Source organism: Stegastes partitus, unplaced genomic scaffold (genome assembly GCF_000690725.1).
Source record: "Stegastes partitus isolate 25-593 unplaced genomic scaffold, Stegastes_partitus-1.0.2 Scaffold41, whole genome shotgun sequence".
Lineage (NCBI taxonomy): Eukaryota > Metazoa > Chordata > Actinopteri > Pomacentridae > Stegastes > Stegastes partitus.
In genome coordinates, this window is record NW_007577772.1 from 427,726 (window position 1) to 443,474 (window position 15,749).

The following is a 15,749-nucleotide window of genomic DNA, read 5'->3' on the forward strand; positions in this document are numbered from 1 at the left end:
TTGCCAGTAGAAGCAGCTCCACCCAAACCAAGCTGGACATGAAACTTCCTCTCTCATCAAAACAATCATGATGGGAAATGTTAAATTACATAACTGAGCTACAGTGATTTAAGATGCTGCAGATACTAGCTTTTTACGGTTATTTATAATTCATTTAGACTAACAATGCCAACAAGCAGAGTGCTCTCAGTGCACTGTGCTGAGATAATGTGCAGATGCCTCTTTCCCCTCACCATAAACTGATCAGTTGAAGAATTTCAGCTTTTTCTTTGTTTGACTTCAGTCCTACTTGTACCTGAGCCTGTAAACAAGTGCTGGTATTTAGATTTAAAAGCAGCCTAAACTCGGGTCGTCTTTTCTGCAGATACTACAGTGCAAATCATGAAATGCTTGTGGGATATATCTATATATACATGCCTGCTTGGCTGACACGGTTCCATTAGCGTTAACATGTACCGCAAAGTAAAAACCACCGGAAGCAAACCTGTTCTGCATCTGCACCTGGAAATTAACAGCTTCTTCATAACACAAGACTTTTTCTAAAAAATCCTGCCGTCACAGCTTCCCCGAGTGTTAATATCCTGTCTGTGCTTATTGGAAACCACAGTATGTTGGCCTCTGATTAATTAACACATTAATCTGATACTCAAACCGGACTTCACGGACAGTGAACAGCACGCCCTCCTACCAATAAACCCTCCCGTCTCATTTCAGTGCAGGACTGATTTCAGCCCAAAGCCCAGCAGAGCCAATTTACCCCGTCACTCTTTATAAATTCAAGTACAGTAAGCAAATAAAGAGCAATAATATTCTGTTTTACATCCTGTAAACTAAGCTGACACAAAAATAAATTCAGTTTAACTCATTATTAATGTTCTCTAGACTGTGTTTCCCCAAATGAGGAGGTTTGTTAATCATATCTGCTGCTATGCACCAGTTAATTATGAGGCAGGGAAAAAAAAAAAGAAAACAACAACATTTAGCTAGTTATGCAGACAGTAGCTGCATTGTCTCTGGTGTATTCTGACCCAGATTCACTTACATCTATCAGGAGTCTGTGCCCAACAGGAAAAAAAAAAAAAACTGTATTGGTTGTTTATTCAAAAGCACAGAGAGACTTGTGTTTCCTGATGAATAAATGCAAATAAATGACTTGTCTTCTCTCAGCAGTATACACAGAAGTTTTGTGGTACTGTTACACACTGACAAAAGCTATTAAGGAGGAGGTCGGAGTGGATGGCTCAGAGGACAAAGTGTGTGAATTCAGGACTGCAGGCTGTTCTGTCTCATCCATCCATTTTATTCTTCTTTTTTTTTTTTTCTTTTCCCCAGAAAGCCAGTCTTTCTCTAACATCACCCATGACTATAATCTCCTAATAGCGTCTAGCCAAGCAGTTCTAGTTACTTAAAGATAAGAGAATAGCTGGAAAACAGGGAAAAGCTCACACGGTTCACATGCAGGAATCACTTCTTCTTTTTTTTTTAAATAAGGACTTGTTTATGCGATGCAGATCCTTGTGTAATCCACCGGTTATCAGATGAACTCAGCAGGTTTTGAACAGATTTAATCCGACCGGTGATAACGCTGTTTTGATCTGGAAGGAAAACTACACGGAGAGACACAGATGCAGCTGGACAAGAGGTGAAAGACAATCCCGTTGGAGGATAAAAGTCTCCCATGCTTGACAGATTAAGCCAAAAGACACTGGAAAACAAAAGCAGCTTTTCAGCTTACACGCTCCCAGCGTCGTGCCCCAGGAAATTGAAAAGTGCCGACAATCGCAGGTAGAGACCTGTTCAGACTTTTAGATTTTTACACGATGGTATCATCCTTGTGATTACCTCAATAATCAATCCTACAATGTGTGTACTTAACAAATGCAAGGCAGAGATGAGGCAAGAAGGAAAGCTCTCTTTAAATCTTTATCGCTCTTATTTCATTTCTGGTTTTCCAAACCACCACAACAGAAACCAGTGGTGTTCCCAAAGGCAGCACATTACCTAATGACGAAGATCATTATGCTGTAGCTTTAGGGGTTTTAACTCTGCTGATGAGTTTTTCAGAGAAATAGTGTCGATGATGTCTCTCTGTGATGTTCTGCATTCAATAAAGAATGTTTTGTGAAGCGGTTTCTGTATTACAATAGTGTCTACTTGAAGGAAACGGTGCGAGCAGCATACAATGCTATACCATAATACAACACTTTCAGCTCACCACTGACCTGTGATTTTTTCCATTTCTGACATCAAATGTGGAGGTGCGACACTTTTTCAAGAGTGTCTTGTAAGTAATTTTCTCTTTACTGAAGCTGAGCAGAAGAGCATGTAGGCTGTAGGAACAATAGATCCGCTTACAATAAGAACAAAGTTAACAAACGCCTGGTTTTCACTGAGATGCTGTTCAAGATTGTCTGATATGAAACAATTCTAAGATAACTGCATTGTGCTTCTTTGTGTGCAGGCAGCATTTTATATACCATACAGTAAAACAGTCTTATTTTACCATCACACACCAAGAAAGATTGAATCACTACATTTTTCTTGTGGACATTGCAGTTTGGGCTTTTTTTTTCTTTTTTTTTTTTTACAGTCAGGATTTAAATTAACTTCTTCTGTGATTTTACTAGACATGATCTACAATTAAACTAAACAGGGAAAATCTGTAAACAACTGTTTAAAACATGACAAATCATTTCCAGTCCTTCATATGCACATTTGTTTGTAAAATATATCTATATTCTTTGTCTGCTTTTAAGACATTGTACAATTTTACAGTCAAACATTGAAAAGACTTAAATACTCCTCATAAATATACTGATTTTATTTTTGTTTTGTTTTGTTTTTTAAACTGTTGTGGTCTCTTTTAATACAGCCAACATATAAATAAATTTTTCAGTGATTTTACTAAATATATCCTGTAATTTACCAAACCGGAAAAAATGGCAAAACAACAGTTAATTGGTTAAAAAACAAACAACAAAAAAAAAAAAAAAAACAGAAAACAGAATTGATTCAGAATTGAATTTAGAATTGATTATCATTTTAATAATTTTATCTGAATATTCCAACGTGTGTGGTGTTTTGACTTTTATGTCCCTCAGATAATAATCAGTTGGAGCTTTGATAATCTGGGATTAACATTTTTACCAATTTCGGATATTTTACTGGCAAATGATTGCTCGACTAAAAAAGGCAATATTATTCAATAACAATAATCACAGCATTAAAAACAGGCATCATGTTCATGTTTAGCTTCAAAACGATTCCCTTGCAGTCGAGCAACAATGACAAACTGCTGGTAAACCACATCTGACGCTGTTAATGATATCGAGTTCACAGCTCCTCCATGTTACTGCTGACAGCTTCACGCTGGAGTGGCCTGAGCGAACATCAGCTTCACAGTCTGACAGGTCGAGCAACTTCACAGTCATGATTCCCCGAGGTCCCAGGGCACTCGCATGCCTGAAAATGCACAGCTTCTCTGCTGCTGCTGCACATCATCAAAGGCTTTAAACTTTGACTGGGAACATGTGCCTTTGAGCTGTGTTGGACCGCAATATGCGATGTATCTCCTAATGCAGCAAGCGATGCCCTCTTTTGATAAGCACATGCCAATATGCGGATGACTTTATCCCTTAAATCTCCAGTAGTGAGGCTGGGGAAATTCTAGCAGGCATCAGATACCGCAATTGCTTGTTAATGAAGAGAAAGGCTTCGGCGTTTTACAAGCGTCTCATGAAATCAAATCTCTTCAACAGCGAGTTCAAGTCAAACAAGCTGTTAGTCTCTGTCCTGGTCCCCAGTGCACAATGTACAACATTTACAACATGTGAAAACTGCGGCACCGCTGGGCTTCGGGATGGGTGAATGGAGTTGTTTTTCTTCTCCTGCTCTGGCGTAAAAATCACAAGCAGTCATCACAGCAATAAAAGCTCGAGTGCTTGTGAGCTATCCTTGGGGAACTATTGGAGCTGAAGTCTGGTGTGCAGGAGGTGCAGGAAGTTGCAGCTCGAACTAAACTCATGATATTTCACTGCCCTCCTTCATGGGTGAAGTAAGGTAGGGGTTTGAGACTGCCTGTAAATTATCAGCTTATGCCGAAGCTGTGAGGCATGTTAGCTCCTGTGGCGATGGGACGGTGTGTGTGTGTGTGTGTGTTTGTGTGTGCATATGCATGGTGGGTGTCTGTTGTGGTTCTGAGCCTGATTATGATACTGTGTAGGCACCAGGGTGAATTCAAGGCAACAACTGACAGGGGAGAAATAAACAACTTGCATCTTTATCCCGCAACCATTTCATATGGAAGTAGACTTACTATAAATCTCCTTTTCCACATATTACAACCCCCACAGTTACAATTACACAATATGTTACTGAAACAATGTCTTCAGACTGTTGGTGGAAAACATTAAGAACACTAACTTGCCTCTTCAGAAGATGCATTTTCCTCATCTTATATCTTGTTTGGAAATCTACCTTAAATGCTGATACAAAGCTGAGCACCAGAACTGACATCAGGCCAGTCGTTAAATTGTTAATTTGCATAGAAAAGCTTTTAAGGAGGTGTCGCTTCTTCATCAAGTTGAAAACATTCATGGGGGTAACAATGGTGGTCCACCACTCACTAAATTAGCTGTCAAGGTCCTTTTTTTCTTAAACAAATTGTTAAAACAGTCTTAAAAGTAACCAAATCTGATGACATTAAGGCTGCAAATAACCAACATTTTAATTACAAATTATCCTCCAGAATATCATTATCGTTGATGACACATTTGTCTAATAAAATGCTTTAAAAAAATACAGAAAAATCACATTTCCCTAAAGCCCAGTGGTACACCTACACATGGGTTGTACTGCTGTCCAACAGGACCAAACCCAAAAATATTTCGCTTGCTATGAATCAAGATGAAACAACAAAACAAACAAACAAAAACAACTCATAACTAAAAATGAAACTACAGAATGTTTACTGAAAAAAATACTTTTTTAAATCAGTTAATTGCCAAACAAGTGCAGCAACACTGTGGTGGTTCTGAGTGTTATCCATCTGGTCACACAAACCTGCAAACATGCACTTAAGATCAAATCTCGGTGTAACTTCGGGCCTGTAATTAAGGTACAACCACCTTTGTTCCTGCATCACTTAAAGGATCAGCGCATGATCAGCGAACAGACCAACAGCAACACGTAAACCTGCATCGTGCTCAATAATACGGCTTTGTTTAGAGGCAGCTGATAAGTGAATAAACTGCTTTGAAGTTAATGCGCCTGTGTGTTTTATCTCTAGTTGGAGGATTAAGCAGGTAATTACCAAAAAGCTTATAACTGAGGTCTGCTGAGGGATTAGGCAAACTCTTAATCAAACAGAGGGAAGACAAGAGAAAAATATAGGCATCGTTTGAGAGGCAGGTCTTGCCAGGTGCTTGTCCTACAACACCAGAGAAACAAACTGTGGATTTAAGAAACAGGAGATGCCAGAGGACGCTAAAAGTTAGGAAAAGCCGACCAATGTTAAACCACAGAAACAAATCTGGCTGTAATAGGATTTAGTGCGCAAGATCTACAAGTGCTGCAACTAGAATTCAGTACTTAGGAGGGAAATGGCAACATAGAAACACCAATTCTGGTTTTGGGGTTTTTATTTGGTGTGTTTTGTCCTAGAATAAATATATATAGTAGTAAGTATATATATACAGACATGACTTGATAATCCGACGCTAAATGTAAAACCTTCTTTTATGTCGGATAGCAAGGCTGTTGGATTGTCAAGACGGAGGTCGAGATACGAGGAGGGCTTGATGCTTGAAGGGTAATCTGTTGTTAATATTAATTGTTTATAGTTGTCATAATAACTAGTGTATTGTTAGAACACTGCACATCGCTGAATTTCATGTCCAATTGACCGGTGCGCTTGTGTGTGTGTTGACATCAAAGGTAAGTAAATTTGTCGGATTGTTAGGTCAGATAATACGCCGTTATCTTTATTTGTGACAGAAAATGTCATGTCGGAGTCAGAATCCAAGGGTGTCGGTATGTTAAGGCTATTTTTAAAGGGTTCTGTTTGTTTTTCCTAAAAACCTGTCGGATAGCAAGGCTGTCGGATTGTCAAGACGGAGGTCGAGATACAAGGAGGGCTTGATGCTTGAAGGGTAATCTGTTGTTAATGTTAATTGTTTATAGTTGTCATAATAACTAGTGTATTGTTAGAACACTACGCATCGCTGAATTTCACGCCTAACTGACTTGTGCGCTTGTGCACGGGCCCGTCTGTTGGCATCAAAGGTAAGTAAATGTGTCGGATTGTTAAGCCAGATAATACGCCGTTATCCTTATTTGTGACATAAAATGTCATGTCGGAGTCAGAATCCAAGGCTGTCGGTATGTTACGTCTATTTCTGATGGGTTCCATTCGTTTTTCCTGAAAACCTGTCGGATAGCAAGGTTTTAAGATTGTTAAGGGTCAGATTATCAAGTCACGACTGTATATATAACAATGATATAAATAGCTGAGCTAAGCACACAACTGGTAGGCTTATAATTTATCTAACTTTCTTAAAGCAAACTTTACATTTTCAAAGTGAATTATGTTATTTTCATGTCTGCACTTACTGTTATAATCCTTGGGAAACATGATCTTGTTGTCAGACACCACAGGTTTCCATGACCCTAATGACTCCGCTACTTTTGTCAGTTACTAAACTGGACATGAAATCCACACATTTTTTTATATTTTTCTAATAAGGCATTTGAGAGCAAGCTCCGAGACAAAATGTCAAGCTTGAAAGCTGTTATCATCCAGAGAAGCTGTAATTCCAAGCCTTTTTTGGGGGGGGTCTTTTGTGCTTGTAAATGCCTGCATTTGTGCAAAAGTTGAAAATGTTAAAGATAAAATGTTTTTCTTTCCTGCGCTGATCAGCTCCTCTCCCTTTTCTCCTCTCCTCTTTTTCATGATAGCCACCAAACAACGAGCCATGCAACTGGCTAAATGTCATCATTAGCTCTGGTGAAACATGTGCAAGTGTTTCATAACCAAAGCACCACAGCTGAATACAATTACCTTTTTTATACTTTAACAAACAGTACAAGGCTAGGCAACAAACCTCACCTCATACATGAATACTCCGAGGTTTCAAAACCATACAAATGATGCACGCTGGCCATGTGACACAAGGGCCTCAAACATCGGCCGTGGTATGAAATGGTGTGTGATTATCCCGAGATTCTAATAGCGGTGCATGGGGGTGTGTATCTCAAGTCCAGCAGTTCTCCTCACGGGAACATACAATTACCCGTGTTATACAAGCTAATGAACTCACAGCTCTGTGTCTCCGTACACCATCAATAATGATTCAGTGGTTCAGGAGACTTGGAACAAATATGCTGAATAATTCCATCATGCGGGCAGGAAAAGGCCACTTTTAACTCACACTGGATGTAAGAGTAGAAGACGTAAGATTTAATTTGTCCGTGTAATGAAGTTAAGCACGTATCTGCATGCAGAGGACGTTGCAGTGCACATCAAGTGTGTTTTTTAAAGTCATAAATACCAACTAGCCAATGTTAGAACTAGGTCATAATCAAATGGTGTGCATGAGAAACCTTCTACACCAAATGCTGTCTGAAGGAGTCTTCTGTGTGTGCGCTTGTTGTGACCCGACGGCCTTAAAGACGACCGCAGTTTGACAGTGTCGGCTGTAAGGATACTGACCTCTTCTAATCCATTCACAAAGAAATGAACAACTGGCTGAGCATCCTGTCGACCTCCACCACCGAGTCTTTCCGCAGCTTGCAGTTTTTCTGCTTTTCTGCTTGCAGTTTCCTCAGCACCTACACACGAGAGAGGGAAACATGGAACTTCATTAATGTGGCTTAAAGGTACCTCACTTTCAATTCTGCAAGACGTGTAGAAAATTTACAGGTATGTTTAAGGTCGATATCTACATTTGGCCCATTTCAACAAATTAATCAAAGTATCACCTGTCCTCAAAATGTGTCTTTACATTTTTACACAAAATACTGCAAAGATATTTCATTTAGCATGACCCTATAACCCCTGGTTATAGCTATGTTCTAAAATGGGCTGTTTCAGTGTCTGTAGCTACTGAACACGCCCCCTTCAGGAAGAAGACTCTCTCTGCATCTTTGATTGACAGTGCAGATCAAAACAGTTGACCACATGGCATCTGACATAAACATGAAGAGACTATGACAGTCTGTAGCCTTTAACTTTTTTTTAAAAAAACCCACGTTGCAGTTATAAAATCAGTAATTTAGCAGTTAAGAGGAGCAGCTTGGCAATGGCTATGGAACTGCTAGTTCTTCGGAGTTTTTTTAAGTTATGTTTTTGGCCGTTTTGCCTTTATTAGATAGGACAGTTGAGAATGGGGGAAGGACTTGCAGCAAAGGGCCATGAGCGGGATTTGAACCCATGACCACTACATCGGGGACTATAGCCCCTGTACATGGGACGCCAGCTCAACCACGTAAGCTATAGCGGCGGCCCAGCAACTGTTAGTTAATGTCATGTTAATGGGCTAAAACTTTTTTGTACTCGTTTCACTGTCTGAGAAAAATATATTAACGAAAATAGCTTAATTGGAAATTCGGCTGTATTAAAGTGTAATAAGTGTGAGCACAGGGGGCAGGAGAGAAGTGAACAATCGTAAACACCGGTTGAGAATAGGCAGCACTGACGCTCAACAGGCAACATGAGAACTCAATATCCGACATGCAGTCCCTGTTTATTGGTTTCAAATATCTTTCAAAGTTTCCACCATCTTTGAATGTCCTCAAATTTACAATTTCCAACTGTGAGCATTTAATCAATGCTAATGCTAACATTAGCTGGACAACGTGCTGACGCTAAGGATGTTCCTAATGATGCGGTGACACTGCCATCAAAAATATGAGAAATCCACTGGATCTTCAGTTCCTCAGATGCTGGGAGTGCATGAAGACTCTTGTGTTCACTCTTGCAGCCAACAGCAGAACATACGGTGTGCTTTGCTGAGACATTTCTGAGTTAGCAGAAGCAGCCATGGACAGTAAATAAATCTGGTGGACTGTGAGGCAGCTGTTCTCTCTATATGGCTCACCTCACAAGCAGCAGGCAGTGTTGAGGCAGGATAATGCTAATTTTTTTTAGCTTTACACACGTCACTATATATGACATTACCAATATATCTGCAACAAGCTCATCCTGAATAATATATTGGCTCTCAAGGATGAAGTATTAGCAGCACTGCACATTTGTTTGCATATCAACATGACATGAAAACATTATATATGTTATCTTTACTTAAGTACTACCATTTGCTATTAAGGAAACCTAGAAGATTAATAGCGTTATTAGCTGAATGTGTCTGTCATCCATCCATCACTTTCTAACACCTGCTTATTGGTGTTCAGGGTCACATGAAGGTGAGGAATGTACTGAGTGAAAGGAAACGCGGTGGATAGCTTGTTGGTTAAAGGCGTTTCCAGTAAAATATCCTCGTGTTCACCGGGAAGGTTTAATCGCTGATGAGTTGATAATCATGCAGAAGAATTAATTCCACAGCGCTCTAAGCATCTTGGTTTAAGCTCAGCATTCCTCACATGAAATACTTTAATAGGCTAAATGTTTAAAGAGGTAAATTATGACTGATTGCTCCTAAGCAGCTTTTCAATACAAACTTTTCAGTGGGAAACAAAATTAACTGTTGTAATTTTCTTCAATGTGGCTAATTATGGCCTTAAATCAATGCTGCACCGGCTTTGGCACTGATGCACTATAAATTAAGATGAGGAAACAAATGCATATTTGCAATTGCCGCCATGAATTTATAGGCTTTTCAACAGCAGGGTCATTAACGTACAGCCAATCTATCAGCGCAAATATGCAGTTACATGGATACTTCACTCTGCAATTAATCTCACCAATTTATTTCTAGGCCCTGTTGAAACAAGCTATTAAATTAAAGAAGGTGCTTAATCGCCACATCAAAGAGAACATATTGATTTTTTTTTATGAAATGTGCTTATTGACAAAGCACTTAAATTAGATATTGTAGAAATTATACCAGCTGGGCTCCCTTCTGTCATTTCATGGTCGACTGCAGATTGACAGTACTTGAAGAGAACACACAGAAAGCCAGGAGGGTGAAACAGGCAAATCAATGTCAATATCTTACAGTATAATTCTATCCAATTATATGCTGTCTAATTAGTTAAATTAGCCAAAGCTGCATTCATTGCCACTGTCATTAACCCCATATTAGAATATGAAAGGTAACGTTTATAGACATTTCTGCGGTCTTCTTAAGCGTCTTCTGGGTGCTGATTCCTCACCAAGACTCTGCTCATCATGGGCAGAATAAAGTACAAAAGATGCAGAGACCAGCTTTCCAGCCTTTTTGTCTTCATGAGACTAACTCTTACCCAGTCCTTATTAAGGAAGAAAATGTAAATGTTTTGTTAGAAACCTGTAAACGCATCCTGTATATATAATCTACACTGCTTAAAGTCTCATAAAAAATACATTTTATTTAAATATTCCTGACATATTTACACTCTCATGACACAAAGGGAGGAAGTGTGTCTTGGTCTGTGTGTGAAAAAGGCTTTTGCCTGAAAGAAAGCATGTTGCCACCCAGCCAGCATGAAATGGAAGCAGAAATGTCAGCAGTCTTAATCAATATTCCCTGGCTACTGTATGAGGGTACTGATGCTTTTTCAGGCAGGTGTGCTGCAGGCAGATGGTAAGAAGGAGATAATGAGAGTAAACATCAGCCTAGAGCAGCTCATTCTTCCCGGAGCTTATCCTGCACCACTGCTGCCATTATTTCGAGGCAACATTTCACTCTGGATATCTCCTCTCTCCAAACATCTGGTTAGAGTGCCATCTTGCTTTAAAAAAAAAAAAAAAAAAGCCTTTTTGTTGAGCTACTGCACTGGCATCCACTTAGACAGAAGCAAACATTAGGTGGTCAAAGGTAATGACACTACATAATTGTGATTTCAATACCATACCCGCCTAAATGTATTATTACTGAAAAGACACCACAGCAAAATCCTTCAACAAAAGGAAAAGTAAGGTAATAACAGATGACAGAAGATGGAACTTGAAATCCATTGTTGCCTAACTAAATTTAAAAAAGCAGAAAATATGTTGATAGTGTCAATGCAAGGCAGTGGAGGATGTGAAAAAAAGCCATAAAACAACAGGCGTGAATTATTACACCGTCGTGTGCTCGTACATTTGCATATCCGAGCGGAACTGTAGAAACTCTTCATTAAGATCAGCTCTTTACACGTTCACATCTCCCCACCTTCACAAGTCACTGCCACTGCTGCTTATAAAAGTTTAAATCCCTGCAGAGAGACGTGTGAGCAGCGTGTTACTGCACATTTAATCACCTACTAACACCCTTTCCACAGGAATTCACTTGATCATTTATAACTGGTGTTGGCAATTTGCATACTGGTGAATTCCTGGTTTTTAGATCTACAGTAATCATTGTGAACTCTGCATTTGCATAGACATATTTGCCACGTTAGCTAAAAGTATTAAATTACCAGATGTCGTTGCCCTTATTTGCAGGGCTGTCACTAACAACGATTTTCAATTCATCTATTGATTATTTCAATCAATGTAAATACTCAGTTTCTTTCAATAACCATTTTATTTAAGTTAATTTTATTTTGAGAAATTGTTGACATTGTAAAATGCAGCACAGTACAAAATGTAAACAACAGAAACTGAAAAATATGTTAAAGAACAGTTTTATTGGCTGTATTTGGCGATAAAATGCTCCATATGTGAGCACAGAGAGCAGGAGAGAAGTAAACAGATGTGAGCGCCTCTGTGTTTTTCTGTAATGTGCTGCTGTGGTCTGCCATCAAAACACACAGTGTACAAACCACCTGGGATCATCTAAAGCAGTGATTCTCAACTGGTGGGTTGCGACCCAAAAGTGTGTCGCGGACCTGTTCTGAGTGGCTCGCGGACAGCTGGTCAAAAATAAATAATATATAATGTGCGTCTCAGGTTGGACTTGTTTTTTTATTTTGAAAAAAACTTATTTTGACAGGCACGGTAACCATAGTTTGTTTGACGTTCATTTTGTGTTGATGTTGGGATGCAAGATGGCAAAGTGCAAATATGACCCCGAGTATTTAAAATGTCGATTTTCGTACCAGGGTTGGACCTGAATAGCCGAATAGCCAACTATTCGTTCACTGTGCTGGAATCGGGATATCAGTTTTGATCTCAGAAAGAGAGAACCAAGTCTGACTTTGCTGCTGCCACCATTGTATAAAACGGCAGCACCAACCAGCTAACCAACAACTGGAGCTAAAAGCATCATGAGACAATAACTACGGAGCTGAACTGAAGGAAAACATGTGTTTTAATTAGCCTCGAGCTTAAGATGAGGACTGCATTGGGAGGAAAGAAACTTGATTGGCCCGTGCCTGATTAGAATGAACTGAATTAAATGAGAAATAATGACGTGAACACCTTTTCAGCATTTACATTGTCGACTAGGCTGACTAATCGCAGCAGCTCTCCATAATTGCCATTTCAAACTCTGATGGTGAAAACTGACTTATATTAAAGGGCAGGTTATGATGTCATTATGCTGTCAATCACATTCACTAACCTGCTGCTCCTTGAATCATTTTTTAAACCAGATTTCTGTTACATGCTTTTCCACATTGAACGAGTTGGCTCCTTTGGTCTGCATGTGTTTGAAATGCTTTTTACGGCTGGGTTTTGTGGTCCCTGTGTGCTGCTGGTGAAATAACGCCTTACTTTGCTTGTGGCTCTGCTTTGTGCACAATGGACGGATGATTGGCAAGTACACTTGTGCTTGCAAGTCACAGTGGCCGAATGTGGACGCACCGTTTCTCCGTATTCTCTAAAGTCTTTGGCTAGTTTCTTAGATAATCTGCACACGTTTCAAGACTGAAATGGAAACAAACACACTGTGATATGCTTGATGATAGCGGTGCCTTTCTTATTGTTTTTCCTGTCAATAAACCGTATCTGGGTTTCTCGGCATATTTTATGGCAGCACACCTCGTCTGAAAAAAGAATCTCCACATACATCAGAAGAAACTGTGACATCTGCATTAAGCTCATTAAGATTCAAGAACTACATCACACAGCAAAGATCACCTATTTAGTGACTGAGTGGGGAGACTATTAAATTGATAATGAGAAGAAATGCATTGTGATTTGTGTGATTGAGCTTAGCAGGTGATTGATCACCAACATGGCGGACTGATTTCCTGAGAGAAAGCCTGCATATCTAGATGGATCTTTTAAGACGATTCTTCAACTGATTGTGACAGTATATTGTACGTCACAGATGTTTTAGTTCAGTATTATCTGTAGCAACACCTCTACAGCATCAACTATTCACGACAGCAGGGGGAAAAAAAACACACCTTATTAACTTCAAATCAAAGAAACTGAAAGTTACATCACCCTTAATGATGGCGAGGTTAGTTTTCAAGTTATTTTTACATTTGAATTTTAAAGATTTTTCATGTCTAAACTTTAGGTTGACTCGAGGCAAAGTAGGAACTCTAAAAATAATCTCTTCAAGATGTGTAATCAAGGGCAGCGAAAGCCAAGCAGCACTCTAACTCTCCGTCAAGGTGGTTTAGCATGTGGCTCTCCAAGCTTAGCGCCGTGCTGACACCATTTTCATAGCCTTTACATATTGTCCCATTCAATCGACCTTTCTTAAGCAAGGGGTTGACATCCTGCATATGAATCATGAACATCAACTTTATGGCTCTCCCCTGTGAATACATTTCGAACATTAGGCTGAGGATATTTCTTTTGCGATGGTTTGACTGAGAATGATATTAGGTCATTAATTATTCTAGTCGCTCCTCATTTGCTGCCATCCTGACACATGCAGCCATCTATCAAGACTTGTAGTCAGGGTAAAAAGAGAGATGGAGACCCATCTGTTGGGCATTCATAATACATTCATTTTCTCTGGGGAGTCAGTGGCTGGCCAAACATTGAATGATCGCACCACTGATGCCACCACGGTGCCAGCCATCATTGACCATCTGATGCCCAGAGCAATATCCAAGAATTCCGAGTCTGCAAAGTGAGGAGCGCAATTAACTCGCATTTCTGCTTGCAGAGACAAAGTGAACTGATTAAATGTGATCACTTTTTATCCTGTGTACACACACACGAACCAAAAGCATCGTGACACACGGTTTAAAAAATTCAATCAGAGCTCATGCCAAGGTAGCTGCTGGATAAAAATAGCTTGCTCCTGCTCCAGGTGCAGTCTGTGTAAATACAGAATAATCAGAAATAACTGTTTGAAAGACGCATTTTTTTATGCCCACAATCACTACACTTGCTTCTTTGGTACGTGTGTGTACAAAGATATGCAAAGAAAATGCAACAATTAGTAGTTTAAATCTGTCATTGGACTGAAGATAAAAGAGAAAGTGTCACTTGTCAGGCTAATTTACATTATGTTTTTTACTCAAGATTAAATAAAACAAGCAGTCTTAAAAAGGTAATTGAAGATTTAGTTCATTACATAGTCATAATTACCTGTCAAAACATTAAAGACTAGATGATCTGGGATACATCCTCGCACTCAGAGAATGCTTTTATATTCACTGTGATTTAATAAACTCAAAAATAGATTCAACATCAAAAGATCTTTACTTCAACCAATAGGCTAAGCCCCAATCATTCCTTTACAAACTTCTTATTTTATTGTTCTCCACAGTTCATTCAATGAGCACATTTTAAAAGTCTACAAACCCGGGGGCCCAGGCTCGTCACCAATGCTACGCATATTCTCCCAAAGCGCCACTTCCATGCCAACCTCTCCCAACTCTCAAAACATTAGGGTAATTTTCACACTGGATTTAGAGAACAAAGAGGGGTTTCAGTGGGTCTGCGTCACATGCTGGGGGATGCGTTGTGGCTGTCACAAGTGCTCAGGAATATAGATACTAAATTCTGATGTTATTTAGCGGCGCTTTGCATACGTTTACGGGCTCTGTCGCTCCCCTTTGTGTGTCTGTGAAAAAAATGTCGCAGCAACTCACACCGAGAATGGATGCAGCTGTTCACCCGCCGTTAGCTCGCTTCTTTCCCATACGGAAGCTATTTCACCCTTTAGAATCCCCCCCCCAAAGAATCAACATGCTTGCAAATTTCACCGCTAGCATCACAAGTTTTTAAATAAACTTACACTCTGAGGTACTTTTCGCATTGAGTCATTAGATTGGGGTAATAACGGCATTAGCGCGACACAGTTGAAGGCTGAGAACAAACAGGCTCTCGGGAGGCAGGTGGAGTCAGCAACGCAAACCCAGTACGAAAAAAAACACAGAGAAACTTAAAAACTGAAGCGTCTCTGAGAGGATAAGTCTTAGAGTGGGAGGCAGCAAAGGCAAGCTTGCAAGAGGAAGCCAAGATGAAAGTAAATAAGAGTTTGGAAGTTTTTGGAAGCTGAGCAAATACCCTTGGTGCCTGTCAAGAGTGTGGTGCTCTCTGCAGTGAACTCTGCTTTCATGCTTGTAGCCAGAAGCTGGCGATGGAAAGACTACTATCAGATTCTAGCGATAAGTCACAGAAAGGGAAAATAAATATACATAAACAACATTTAGCAACAGCGGTAAACCAGTTAAGGATTCTTCATCATCTGATTAAGAATGTAAGAAAGCTGGAACTATAAACTTAGAGCAACCAAAGTGGGGTCCACATGAGACTT

General features: G+C 39.7%; 1 protein-coding gene across 1 annotated transcript in view; it reads right to left on the reverse strand.

Annotated features, from left to right (window-relative positions):
* The window catches only part of glceb (glucuronic acid epimerase b), a 70,291-nt gene that overhangs the window by 31,147 nt on the left and 23,395 nt on the right, over positions 1-15,749 (reverse strand). Inside the window, exon 2 of the mRNA XM_008304572.1 lies at positions 7,709-7,827. The gene's annotated coding sequence lies outside the window, so the exon portion shown is untranslated. The remainder of the gene's footprint in view (positions 1-7,708; positions 7,828-15,749) is intronic.